Source organism: Cryptomeria japonica, chromosome 11, assembly GCF_030272615.1.
Source record: "Cryptomeria japonica chromosome 11, Sugi_1.0, whole genome shotgun sequence".
In the NCBI taxonomy this organism is placed as follows: Eukaryota; Viridiplantae; Streptophyta; class Pinopsida; order Cupressales; family Cupressaceae; genus Cryptomeria; species Cryptomeria japonica.
The window spans coordinates 567,805,769-567,820,586 of record NC_081415.1 but is presented as its reverse complement, the minus strand read 5'-3'; the positions used below and the strand labels follow the sequence as shown (position 1 = coordinate 567,820,586).

At 35.1% G+C, this 14,818-nt stretch overlaps 1 pseudogene; it reads right to left on the bottom strand.

Moving 5' to 3' along the window:
• Nucleotides 1-9,814, bottom strand: part of LOC131860337 (caffeic acid 3-O-methyltransferase-like) — a 63,563-nt pseudogene extending 53,749 nt beyond the window's left edge.
• Between the last annotated feature and the right edge of the window lie 5,004 nt (nt 9,815-14,818).

The window sequence follows — 14,818 nt, the reverse complement described above, 5'->3', positions numbered from 1 at the left end:
TATGGGGTATTGAAACTATTAGTTCATTGCCCTGCCATAACTTTTTTAAGGCAAAGGAGTGTGTACGCAGTACTTATTACTTGTACTGAGCCCATTATTTGTTACCATGTGATAACATTATTTAGGCTTAGGAGCGCGTACACGCTACTTATTAGTCCGAAATGGGAAAAAAGAATATCATTGGGCTTGTCAACATTTTATGGATTAATAGCTTGTGCGCGGTTATTAATGTAGTGCGTACGCAATTTATAGACATAGTTTTGGTTGTCCAAGAGCCTCAATGGCCTCAAAAGAAGTTTTTGATGTCGTTGAAGGCCCCCACTAGAACGGTGTCTGCACTTCTATCACTATTTTATACATAGAAGTAGGTGAATGTTTTGTTTTTGCATGATTCCAAATGATTGAAGTGTTGTTCTTATTAGTTTTTGTCAACACTATTGTGATTGTTTAATAGTTTGATTCCAAAAAATAGTGATAAGATGCATATTTATGTTTATTTGTTTGTTTATGAGCTTTTGTTTACATATATATATGTAATATGATTCTATTTAGGACAATCGATATCAACCATGGGAAAGAACAAGCAAGGAGCAATGGAACAATGAGAGGCTCAAAAGGAAAGACAAAGGCAGTGTATGAAGAAATTGCGTGACATAAGAACAATGGGAGAAGAAGGTATGTCATCCCCAACATCTCAATTTGATTTATCAAATGAATATAATGCACGTAATGCAATTGAAGAAGAGACATTTGATTTATCGTTTGAACCTAATGCAATTGAAGAAGATAGCACATTGAATAATAAATTAAATCATGAACATATTACACCTTCTCTACTTGATAAATTGAATATACATAATGCAATGATGTTAACACCTCCTAGAATCATTCGTAGGAAACCAAAGTATCTAATTGACATTGATGAGAATATATTGAAGTCAATACCCAATAAAATGAATGAACGAACTTGTAGGAGAATGGTTAAAATATGGCAAATTTATTTTAATAACTTAAATCAAACCACAAGATGTCAATTAATTGTTCAAATGATTAAAAATTTGAATTTTAGAGAGACAATGAAAATTTTAGGCCTAAGATCATCTAAAAGTAACAGTGTAAGAACTATTTTGAGAAATCTATTCAATGCATATCAAGCTATTGGCTCAAAATCATGTACTAAAGATTCTAATGCTGCTCGATGTGTCATTACACCAACCATAATGAGCAAGAAATTAAAAAAAGATCGTTTGATAAGAAAACAAGTAAGCCATTAAACGTTAGTAGAACAACATTAAGTAAAGCATTAAAGAGGCAGGAAAAAATAGAGGAACCTAACAATAATTCTCTCTGGGAATTCTTGGGTAGACTACCACGCAAAGACAAGGTTGATGCACAAAAAATATGTGTCTTGGATTTGAAGAAACAATCCGTCAAATTCTGACAATTTTTTGGACTTGGGATACTTGAGAGATCGCACCAGTACGGTATGACTCTCGACATTCTGATGCTTTGGGATGCATGACAGGGGCATGCCTAGTGTAAACCTTCCCACTCGGATGCGCTCACAACGTCGATTTGTGCACATGACAAACCGAATCAATTCTAGCCATTCTAGCAACTTTGCATTGCATGCAACTGACAGTTTTTGTTGCAGGCAAAAAAATGCTACCAATTGAAAATAGCTCCAACTCATCAAAAATTGAGATAGGCCATTGCAGAGGAGCCTCACGTGACCCCATGAGTTCAAACGGATTGACCATATGTGTCCTGGATTTGAAGAAATAGTCTGTCAAATTTTGACAATTTTTTGGAATCAGGGCACTTGAGAGATCGCACCAGTATGGTATGACTCTCGACGTTCTGGCACTTTGGGATGCATGATAGGGGCATGCCTAGCGTAAACCTACCCACCCTAACACATTCGTGATGTCAGTTTGTGCACATGACAAACAAAATTTAACCATTGCGAGCATGGGGGTTCTCTCGCACCAAACACATATTGTTGTTTATATTCATACTGTCGAATTTTGTTGTTTATATTCATATTGTTGATTACATATGCAAATATTCATTTAAATTTATAAAAGGGAAGCTACAAAATACAGCGAATACACAATAATGAACTGAATACAAGGATTTTTGTAGGGTTAATTCAACATTTTAGAAATTTTATCAAATCATATTCCATGATTGCAATGTTTTTTATCATATATTTTTGTTGTTTATATTTATATTGTTGATTACATATACAAATATTCATTTAAATTTATAAAAGGACAACCACAAAATACAACGAATACAAAATAATGAACTCAGTACACATTTATTGGATCGAATATCGATATTTATATATATATATATATATATATTAAAAGACATGTCTGCCAAGTCAATACAAGTATTCCAAAAATGCGGCATATGCCATGTCCAAATCGATATACAATAAAAATTTAGAATATATCTACATGTATTGGTCATTCTATGACCAAAAATAACACTATATGATCCTAAACTTGTGGTGGATCATCAAAATCAATCCTCTTCGATGCAGCACGTGGCTCTATAGATGGCTGGAAAAACACAATTCAAAAGCCAAGTTAGAATTCTTTTGTAGAAAATAGTTCATAATTAACAACATAACTATGCATTTAACTTCAATTCCTTTGCAATTGAAATGTAGATTACCTCATCGGCTGATCTAGGAGCTAATGTCTTCACTCTCCTCTCCTTGTCACTCTTAGGAGTTTTGTTGAAGATATACTTAAATGGATCCATGTTATGGTGGTACCGCGAAGGGGTCTATTGTAGATTAAATGTACAATTAATACAATGTACTAACATAAATATATCAAAAAAACATAAAAGCTATAATATAGAGAACAATGGCGTACCTGTGCCTAAGATGCTTCTCCAATGGACTCAGGATGGCTCACCATCGATGTAGAAACTGTCGCTATTACCTATAAAAAAAATGTTCAAAGATTAAATACAATTAATATAATGATAAGTATTGAAGGTTAAAAGCAATTAATTTTACATATCAAACAAAAGTGCACCGGATCTTGAGATGCTTCTCTAGTGCAAGGAGGAGGGTTTGCCATTGATGAAATAGGTATGGATATTTCCTGTATGAAAAAACTATAAGATTATAATATATCACAAGTTCATATGTACGCGTGCATATAATCATGAAATCAATAAAATAAAGTAGAGATACATACCTCCACCCTGTCTTTATCCATGGGCGAATCAGGTGCATTCAACAAATCCACATAGCACAATGGCCGTTGTACATGTAAAATAGACAAAAAACATTAATTAATTTATAAGCCCCAACTAATACTTGATTTCAATATTTCCAAACAATTGTACAACTAAAAATGTGTTCAATTACCTTCTTCCTATGTTTTGGTGTCTTCAAGGAATCTTTTTTCTTAGGATGAGCCCTAGATGCGGAGCAGGTACCCTAAAAAAACAAAATTAACATGAGATATTAGTACAGATAATAAATTAAACATAATTTTAAAAATCTAAAATGAAATGACTTGCATATTTCGTCAAAACAATACATAAAAAGGGTTGTACAAAATATGATACCGTATAGCCTTGTAGGCCAAAATTGATTGCTGATAGCATGATGTCATCAATCTGGAACATTTCATCCCCTGTCAACACCTACAAACCTAAAATTGGACCAAGCATTAAAGGTAGTTAGTATATATTGTATTTTTTTGAATTCAAAGTGTACTATTCTATTTTAACATGTTACCAAATTTATACGTCAGGCATCGAAGTTGCAGCTATAGTAACTGGGGGAGGAGTATGGGATATTGTTGCTGCATCCTGAAATGCATATTATTTGTCTCAATTTAAATTGATGTATAAATGAAAATTCATTTATGTAATTACAAATTTAAAGTGACTGATAAATAAAATGCTATGAATTCAAATTAACACACATGTGTCTGTGGCTCATGGCCAAACACCATGTTCATCAACTCATCTGTCAGCATGAAATCCTCAATCGTGTGGGCCTGACTTCTACTTCTGCAAATCATGCACAGATGGGATGAGGATCCATCTACACCGGCTACATCATCTATCCACAAGAATATCCTTGAGCAACTGACACACATATGCTAGATGGGCTCTCTATCACCACCTAATGGCTCATCATCCAATACAATGAGGTGTGCTAATGATGTCCCATGCTGGATGATGGCACCAGTCAATGTTGTGGCCGCCTAAAGAGTTTGTAGCTCCATCAACTCTTTTAGCTCTACTGGGATATCCTGATGCACCTTGGGTTTGGGTTCTACGGGGCAACGACTCGCCGCAGTTAATCGCCTATGGGCTCCAGGTCTATCTTGGGAAAAGCCACCACCTCTACCATGGAACTCTCATGTCAAAATAGTTTGAGCGCACATTGAGCACAAACTCACAACATACATTTCTCAAAAAATATAATGGCACCTCATAATTATTACAAGGTGGATCATCAAAGATCATCCATCACCTCTGCCAAAAAAGATTCTTCATCTGCACATTGGTACACCAATCTATGGGAAACCTCTTTGCATTAAGAGGTAACGACTGACCAGTTTTGGGATCAACGAAAAGGGCACATGTTTGTTGTTTAGTAATATTTTTATTTTTTACTCTATCGTATGAAAGCCCATCGACATAAAAAAATTATACCTATCCCTTAAGCTTCCCCATTTGGTAATTTGTGTGGAAACAACTATGGCACCACTAGCTAATGTTTCTAGGCTAGTGGCGAGGGATTAATGATGCTCAAGTTTAGAAGTTTTCAATTTAACAATCAGTCTATTGATTTTAGACGTGTTTTATCCTAATTGACTAAATAATTGCTCCTGTGTTTCGGGTGTGCGGTCAAAAGGAATAATTGGGGGTTGTTCCTGTGCATTTTTAGGAGGTGCATTTGGTTGTTCTTGTGGGTTTTCAGGAGGTGCATTTGGTTGTTCTTGTTCTGGATTAGAAGAATCTGGTTTTTGAAATAAAAAATGAAAAAACCTAATCAAAATTTATGAAATTAAATTCAAAATGTAAAACAAATTGAAAAAATGAGAAAGAAAGACAAAAAAAAACAAAAAATAGCCTTGATCCATAGCTTGGAGGACAAATCTAGCACCCCATTCATAGTTTAGGAGAAGAAATGGGTAAAAAACGAAGTAAAAAATGCGCTATTCATAGGTAAATGAGACCCAATTTTTTTTTTAAACTTTTTTTATCAGGAATTGTGTAGGCGGATATATTTAGATTATTAGCACGCACGTGCTCATTTTCCTATGAGCAGCACGTACGCGCTCATTTTTCTAGGCGTAGCACGTACGCGCTCATTTTCCTAAAAGTAGCACGTATGTGCTATCTTCTCTAGGCTTGGGAAGAACAAACCTAAGCGCGTACGTGGGAATTTCAAATTTTTAAACCGCGTACGCACTGCTTGTTTTTCCATGTTTTTTTTTGGGTGGTGTCCAAATTTCTGACCACCATCTTTGTGCATATACCCTCCACTCATTATCTCTCCTCATGTCACATCCTCCTAACTTTCCCACTTGCACTCTAATCACTCATTAAGCTGCCTAATCAATCTCCTTAATCATTTGCACATCCCTAGTCACCTTTATCCTTTCAAAGAAATTCAAATTCTTTGAATCTCCCCATGCATCCTCTTGTCAAGGAATTTTTAATTCGTTTATCCATTTATTCTTCCCACATCCTCTTATTTTGGAATTTATAATTCCTCTCCCCTTTTTCCAAGAAATGTTTAATTACTTTTTCTCTTCCCAATGTACTTGGGAGCTAGTCTCCATGAACCTTGAGAGGTGTGGAGACAAGAAATGCCTTTATGGCATATCTCTTGAATCCCACACCTTGTCCTCTCAATCCATGTGCTCCCTCTCAAATCGATCTCAACCCTTCATCCCAAAATCAATCTTGGCCCTTCATTTTGGCCTCCCCCAATCTATAAATTGGAGTTTCTTCCCCTCATCTATGGATCCCACTTCTATCATATTCTTTTGTTGTCCATTTCATCCCTATATCCACTTTTGATCCAATCTTATGCTATTCATTCAAAAATTAAAATCTTTCATCATGCCATCATAATGCCCAAAATCTTCTCTCATCTAATCCATATCCATCATCATTCAAATCCAAATCCACATCCCATCTTGGAGGCAATCTAATCAAGTGGAGCATTTGGGCGCATTCCACTTCATCAAAGACTCAATCAAAGGAATAGTAAAAGTTAAGGTATAATAGTTTATTTTTGTATTTGAATGCCTTAGTTTCTTTTTTTATGTGGTTTATACACTAGCCATTAGGCTTTACATTTTCCACCCTCTTCATTTTGGCACACTCAGTGGGACCCACGTCCCTATTTCTAACATTTATGTGAGTTTTTAGTGTTTTTAGCTTGCAATTTTGCACTTCAGTACATCGGTTTGCACTTCAACACGCCCGCCTCACTGGTTCAACATGTCTGCCATGAAACAACGCGACAGATTTGAAATTTAAATTTTAAGACCACTATTTTGTAGGTTTTTGGTCAATCAGTGCATGCACAAGCAAAACAACACCTTCGCAAGTCTCAAAATGTGTGAACTTAGTGAAAAAATCCTCCCACCTCTTTTTTTTAATTTTTTCATTAAAAAAATTCTCAATCAATGCATGCACAAGTGAATCAGTGCCTATGCAGGCGTCAAAACACGTGCACTTAATGAAAAAATCCTCTTGCCTATTTTTTTTATCTTTTCATTAAAAATTGTGAATTAGTGCCTACGCAAGTGAATCAACATGAGTGCCTATGAATCAGCGCGTGCGCTTAGTGAAAAAAATAAGTTTTCGTAAAATAGGCATAACTTTTCGCTCGGGTGTTGGATGTTAAAAATTCAAAATGCGTTGGAAAGAGGACTCAAAGGTCTAAAATGACTTATCATTAGATTTTTCATATCATGTTTCAAAAAATAATTTAACACATTCAAAGTCAACCCTTATTTTTAAACTTTAAATGCACATAATTTTAGCATATGAAATTTTTTTTTATCAAACTTTTTTTTGAAATTACCTAGAAAATCATAAGGAAACTAATTTTGCAATTGTTTTTGGGCTAATCATATTATTTTTGTAGCTTCTTTTTTTTTGAATGCCCAAGATCAATTATAATAAACTACTAATCATTATTGCATGATGTTTTGCTGAAGAAAATCAGGTTTTTCCACTAAAGTAGATTTCCTTTTCATCTCTTAGTTTAGCAAACATATTTTTGGGGTTAAAAATAACAAGTGTTTTTTGTGTCATGTACACTTGCACACATGTAGGGTGGACCCACTTTTGCACCAAGTATCCTCTCCCCTCACCTTTGTGGATCTTGGGTGTAAGAGAAAGGTGATCAACAAAACCCATCTTTTTATTTCTTGCAGTGAGGGGTATTCTGTTAGATACTTGATCAGTCCCAAAGACACTAAGAGAGGTGGGTGAATCAATGTCTAACTGGTAACCAAAATATTTAAATGTGTTTGCAACTGTATAACCCAAATTAATATACCAGTAAACAAGTAATAATGCAATAAAGAGAAATAACAGCATAACCATCAATGCACACCATAACACAAATATTTTTGGCAAGGAAACCTGGTGGGATAAAAACCTCGGTGGGATTTGTGACCCACAAAATTTACTCACTAGCCAATATGAATAAAAATTACTTATACAATAGGGGCCTGCACATGCAGGAAGGCTAATAGCCTAGAGCTCACTACTCAACAACAAAAATGGAGTCCCACTAACTACAAAATTGGATGATTGAATCCAATGACAATGTACTGCTCAAAATGGCATTTGCAATGTTGGATTCAGTACCAGTTTAAGCTCTACCAGATAACTCTTCCATAAACCTTGCTTCGCTATGCTCTGCTCTTATTCGCTCATAAAATAATTACATCATAATTCATATACAGTTATTCGCTCTCATATACCGCTTGCATTCATTACGTAATTGCATATCCTTACTTCTCTTGCTTACTTACAAAATGACCTATAAGATCTCATACATATATGAGTCTTTACAATACATCATGTCGGCTATACAAATAATATTACAATACAAAAACAATATAATTTCCATGTCGGTTAGGAGTGCTGGTAAGATCTTCTATCGGTGTAGATTGGATGCCAGTGTGAATAATCTTTGTTGTGCCTGTCAGTGCTGGTAGATGATGTTTGTTGTCGGTGTAACTTGTGAACCATGTTAGCGGTTGGTTTCCATCAATGACAAAATCAAGTATTCTCACCTGAGTGTATAATGCCAACAATCTCCCCCTTTGGCATTGATGGCAACACTCATGAGAAAAATCCAAAAACTGATATCAAAAAATGAAGTCCAAAATTGGTCCAAAAATAAGAGTGCTCCCCTTGAGCAAATGATCCCTTATGTACATTTTTCTCCCATACTACTACTCCCCCTTTGACATCAATGACAAAGGATGTCAAAATGAATCAAAGAGTTCAAAATTTACCTCAAAGCATGTAACCGATTATGTACAATCTGAAAAATATCTGCTAAAATCATATTAAGACTCTGCATAAATTTAGTGTTGTCGAAAATAATGATTTCAGTTTGTCTGATCATACAGGTCAGATAATGCATCTGTTGCTCTAGTGATCTTTCTCCTTGAATGGTTTCTTTAGATAGCTCAATCCGCTGTGTTAGATGGTTGTCCAATCTAGGACCAAGTTTATTTTTCAGCTCTCGAGCCTTCATTCTTATCCTTTCTTTTTCCTTTTCTAATTTCTCAATCTTTTCTTCAAAAACTACCATTTCTTGATCCAAAACTGAAGTAAATTCCAAAGAACCTATCATGTTATCTACTATATCATCAATCTCTTTTTGTGTTTTCCTTATCTCCTCTTCAATATCCTCTGTTAGGTGGTGAGGCTTGCATGCTTCCTTATATAATTCTTTATATTCCAGAATAGTGGAATTAAGTGCTGGTAATAAGGAATCAATATGCTCAGTATATTCCTTGATAGTTTTATCAAAGAATTCACAATTCTCCTTATTCACCCTTTCTTTAAGAGTCTCTTCATTAATTTTATCTACAGTTAGAATATTTGAAGCAATGAATCTGGAAAATGTGTCTAATTTACCTAAAGATCCATAAATATGATCTATCTTACAATCTGGTGCAATCAATTTCAAAGTAGGTAAGGTATCATCAATGGCATTAAATGCTAAGGTATTGCATTCAGTGATCTTACTTATGGAATCTAAAAGTACATTTGTCACATTAGTAGGTTTGTAATCCATGGTGGAAGTGCTAGGAAGAGTGAGAGGTTCTGCAATTGGTTTGTTCTCATCTCTGGATTCCTTAACCACTTCAGCTATCTTGTTTCCATCATTTACCTCTTCTTGATTCATTATTTCTTCCTTATGATCACTCTTTTTTTCAACCTGGTTTTCATCCTTACTATCTATCTTGATGACTGTCGGTTCAGCTACACTCTGTTCTTGTCCCTTTTCTGCTACTACTTCTACTTGTGCTTCTACCGATTTCCCAATGTTAAGTTGAGTATCATCAGGGATGGTTTCAATTTTCTTAACTTTAGTTATTTCCTCAATATTCTGTAGAGAGTCAATGGTGTTTATCGGTGACTCGGAGACCTCAACATTTATAGCTTCATCTCTCTTTACCTCTACAGTTTCCTTATCCATGACAATGTTAAAATCCTGTGTGTTCACATTCATGGTAAAAAGAATATCAGACTCTGGAATAGTGTCATCTTGTGTCATTTCCTCTACCTTCTCTTCCGGTTAACTATCAGTTTGTGTTGGTGTCATGTGCTAGTGGAGGAAGGTTATCCTTGACCATGATATCAAGTACACTACCAATTTTTCCTTTACCTTTATCTTTCTGATATACCTTGGTAAATGACTTGTCTATTTTCTGTCTAACCTTATCTTCTTTATTCTCTCTTTCAACAAAAAATATATCCCACTTATTTGTTGTCTCATCTGCAATTTCCTTAACTCTGCCTACCATAAGGCTAACCTGTCGGTGACCACTCACAAAAATTGTTATATTTGTCTCTGATATTAAATCATCAATTTCCTACTTGGAATTAACAAGATGCACAACAAGTACAGCTTGTACCTTTAATTTCTTGTCTAACTCCATTGCAGACATTCTCTTAGCCTCTAACCTTTCGTACAAATCATTTGGTAGATCATCTACAACCTCAATAAGAATTCCTCTATAGTATCCTTATCTAGATCCTTGAAAGAATGATAAAGGTTATTCACATTACTAAGGTTACCTTCTTGGGTGATTTCATTGATCAACTCTTCTGATGTAAGAGTATTCGGTGCCTTAGGTTCTGGCTTCTTCTTTGGAGTTACTTCCTTCTTCTGACCACTGGGCTCTCTTATAGCCTGTTGTTTCTTTCTCTATGTCCTTGACTTCTTGGGAGATGGAGTAGGAGCTGTGAGGGTTTTCTTTTCTTCCTATCCACTCTCTTAAATTCAGTTGTTCTGTCACTGTCAAAATCAAATGAAGTAGCCATAGGGGAAATGTGAGCTACCAGTTTCTGCTCTAATTGACTTTCTGCCACACTATCAGCAATACCACCAAGATTCATCAATCCTTTTGTAACATCCTTCACCATCTTAGAAGCATCTTTCATAAATTTATCTCTTTTCTTCCTCTCCTTCATCATACCTACACCACTTTCAATGGTTTCAGCATTACCAAATATTTCCTTTGTTGGTTCCAGTGGAGCATCTAGGAGTATTTTAGTATATGAATCTAAGATGTGTGAATCCACCTCATATCCCATTTCAGTAATCCAAACAGTTCTAGGTCTAACTACCTCCATCAAAATTTCATCTCTTTTCATTACAAAACATATATGTTTATCATGCTTATCCACAAGGCTTTGGGGAATCCTTTCCCTTTGTCTCATTTTAGCTTGGAAATTCTTAAAGTAGTCTTTTACCAACTTATCACCATCATATCCCATATCAGTGATTGCCTCTTTTATCTATTTTCCAGCTGAAGTATCATAGGAAAAATCCTTATGACGTATACCGGGGACGTCTTTTGAAAAGTAAAGCATTAAACATATTATCAAACTTCCAAATTTTAAGGTTCCTTTCTTATCACCTTTGATCTAATGCAAATTCTCTAACAGTTCATCCTTTAACCATTCACAAATATCAATCTTTGCATTGTTCGGTATCATCTCATGTGCACTATAAATGCATGAACTTGATACAGAATTCAACCTGTTAGTATGACCAACATTATATCCAATGACTATGCTAGCAAATTTAACATTTTTATCATTTATATCATTGACCCTAAGTGACTGGTTGTCAAATGTAGCTCCAGTTAAGCTCATAACCTCTTTGTTAGGGATTTTCTTCTTCTTGTCAGGTCTAGAACCGGTGGAGGGTAAACGAGTAACAGCCCTCATAGCTTCCTTGGTAATCTTAAATATTGAGTCCAACCACATAAATTCACCATGAACCCTACTAAGGACATAGCAGATGGCTTCATCTGACAATTTTGGCATATGGAGGATATCAATGAAACCTAAATCCTCAACTACCTTATGTTCCGGTTTGACTACCCCATACTTGTTAGTGATTACTTTCATGTACATGTTCATCAAATCTTCGGACCCTAAACTTTCTATGTAACAATGTATGTATGCCCTAGGGTCTTCAACAAACACGACTCCCTTTGGGATTCTAGAAATTGCACCAATAGAGTCATCTAGTTTTGCTATCTTAGGAATGATCTTGAAAATGACTCTAGGTCATTTTATGTTCTCCACAATGGTAGGGTTTGCTATGAATTCAAGAACAAAAGTTGAAGATGCTATTGCGAAAGATAAATACCTTTTAACTGTGAAATCCTTGAATGCTCTGAAAAGACCTTTGCTGCTTCACCTTTAGAATGCCTTTGCTCAATTTTGCTCTCTTTGAGTGCTTGGATGCTTGGTGAATTGAAATGAGAGGTTATCAAACCTTTATAACCAAAAATTAGCTTACAACTACAATAAATGCTTCACCGATGAAGTGAAAACTTCACATATCCATCGGTAAAGAATAAATATAACTTCTTACCACCATCCAAGGGTAAATGCATGATTTTCAATTTGTTTCCTTACCCCTAAGGATTATTCCTTAGTTAGATGAAGAATCTCCTGCCGGTGCAGAGATAGATTCATCAATTCTCTGATCTCTCTTCCTAATGCATTGTTTAGAAAATTCTTGCTTAATTTTAGTCACCTTTTATTTGCCTTTGTTATTGGATCCTTTATTGTTCGCCGGTACAGTCTTACTTCTACAAAATTTTGCAATATGCCCAATCTTGTTACATGCATAACAAGTTACATTGTTTCTCTGAATAGCCTTTCCATAACCTTGACTGGTTTGAGTTCTGCATTGATTAGATAAATGTCCAAATCTACCACAAACATAGCATTTCACATTCATTCTGCAATTTTCTGAATTATGACCATTTTTATTGCATTTGGAACATTGACCGGTGGGTAAGTTTGTATTCTGATTATTCCTAAATATGCACTGATTTGCTCTATGACCAAATTTGTTGCAATTAAAACATTTCCCATTAAATTTATAAGCATTAGTTTGCCATACTAATTTGTTGTGATCATGATTGTTTGCAATCCCAAAACTTTCTCCATGTTCAAATCCATGTCCAATTGTTTCTCCATCAGGTTTCTAACTCTTCAGCATATCATCAAGATTATCTAAACTTTTCTTGAATTTGTCTTTGTATTCATTTGTAGTGACCAACTCACTTTTGAAAGTGCTAACTTGTCTCAAAAGTTCCTCTTTGTCATGTCGCATGTAAATCAAATTTGTTTTAAGCATATCATTTTCATAACTAAGCCTTTGAGATTCATCTGATCTTTCATTAAGTTTTTTGGCCAAATCTTCCTCATTCCTCTTTGTTGGTGTAAATAATTATTAATCTTGGATATTATTACACCTTACTTAAGTTTACTTAGGTACATGCATTTCATAGTAGTTTGGGTATGAGAAACTTGGGTGTTTGTGCCACATTGGGATAGTGTGTGTAGGAGAAATTCCACCTTTTATGGTGTTGATCTTGTTGTTACACTCCACATTCAATGGGTGATCCACCTCATGTGGACTATTATATTGTTTCTCCTACCTACCCACACCTATTTCCTACCTACCCTTATTTCTCATTGAGCCACATGTCATGTTTGTGTGCTCACATATCCATATAGCCTTGCCTATATAAGCAGGCTCATATTCATTGTATGTAACGAACGATTGATGATCCAGTTGATCAGTATTTTCATCTTGATAGAATATAGTTTATTTCTATCATATATTTTGTCTCTCTTATTTGTGCTTTCCATTGCCTCTTGATCTTGGCAAAATCTCACGTGGTATCAGAGCCATTAGAGTGTCATTGGTTTGCTAATTGAGAGAAATTTGATGCTATTTAGGGTTGTGTATTTTGGAGTTTTCTATTGCAGGTTATTATTGAAGTTTGATGGGTCAAATTTGAGGTTACCATTGGATTGAGGAGGTCCAAAAAAGTCAGTTTTGTCTTTGTTTCATCCAAATCAGACTTCGGAGGCCAAATCTAGAGGCATTTGAAGTTTGACGATGCGGCAGAAATTTTCCAGAAATTATAATTTTGCAGGCATTTTTCAAATAGCGATATCTCACTCATCTGGACTTGTTTTTTCAAGAAATTTTTTTTGTTTTGGAGTAGAATTTCGTTATCTGTACAGTGGTGTAGGATCTTTCTGATTTTTGGATACAGGTTTTTTGGAAATCGTGAAATCCCAATTTTTACAACTTTGGAGGCTTTGTTTGGGCTCATATGGACTCCTTTTCAGGTGTCATTTTTTTCGATAGTGCATATTTTTTCATCTACTTTCATAATCTACCATCTGTTTGTAGTGATTTTAAGTAGAAATTGTACTTTCTGTGTTTGGCCATTTTTGGCATATTTAGTACTTGCATTTTGCTTGGATCTTAGTTTAGATCACTAGCAGTATTTGTTGAAGTCTCTTAGATCTCATTTTGAGAAGTTGTAAATTGAAATCAGAAGTCCACTTTGCCTTGTTTTCCAAGTGGCCCATTGTATATGCACTAAATATAAAGTGCCAAAATCACCATTTTGGGGGGATTTCTTGATTGAGTATTTGGGGGGGGGGGGTGTCTTGTGTGATTGTGCCTCTCTCTATCTTGTGTTTTTTTCATTTTGGTGCTATGGGTTCTCCTAAATTTCCACTTTTAACTCCTCATAATTATGCATCATGGAAAATTAAGGCATGGAGTAAACTAATGGAAAAAGGACTCATTCATTATGTAAATGAAACTATTACAACACCACCTAATCCTAAGGCTGATCCTAATGCTCAAATTGAATGGCTTACTAAGAATGCTATGGCACTTGGAACTCTTAGAAAGTACATATCAGATGACCTCATTTTTCACATTGATAAGTGTACAACAATTAAAGAGGCTTGGGATATTTTTAAGAAATTGTATGGTCAAGTTGATGAGATTAAGGGCTAGAAACTTGATAGTGAACTCACAACTTTGGATCCCAAGGATTTTGATACAATCAAAGACTATGTCACAAAAGCAACTGAATTAAGAGCAAAGCTAAAGGATTATGGAATTAACAAAAAGGATGCTGAATTGGTTTATAACTTGTTGGACAAGCTTCCTTCAGAGTATGTAGCCTTTGTATCTAGCTTTCACACCCATAGGTTA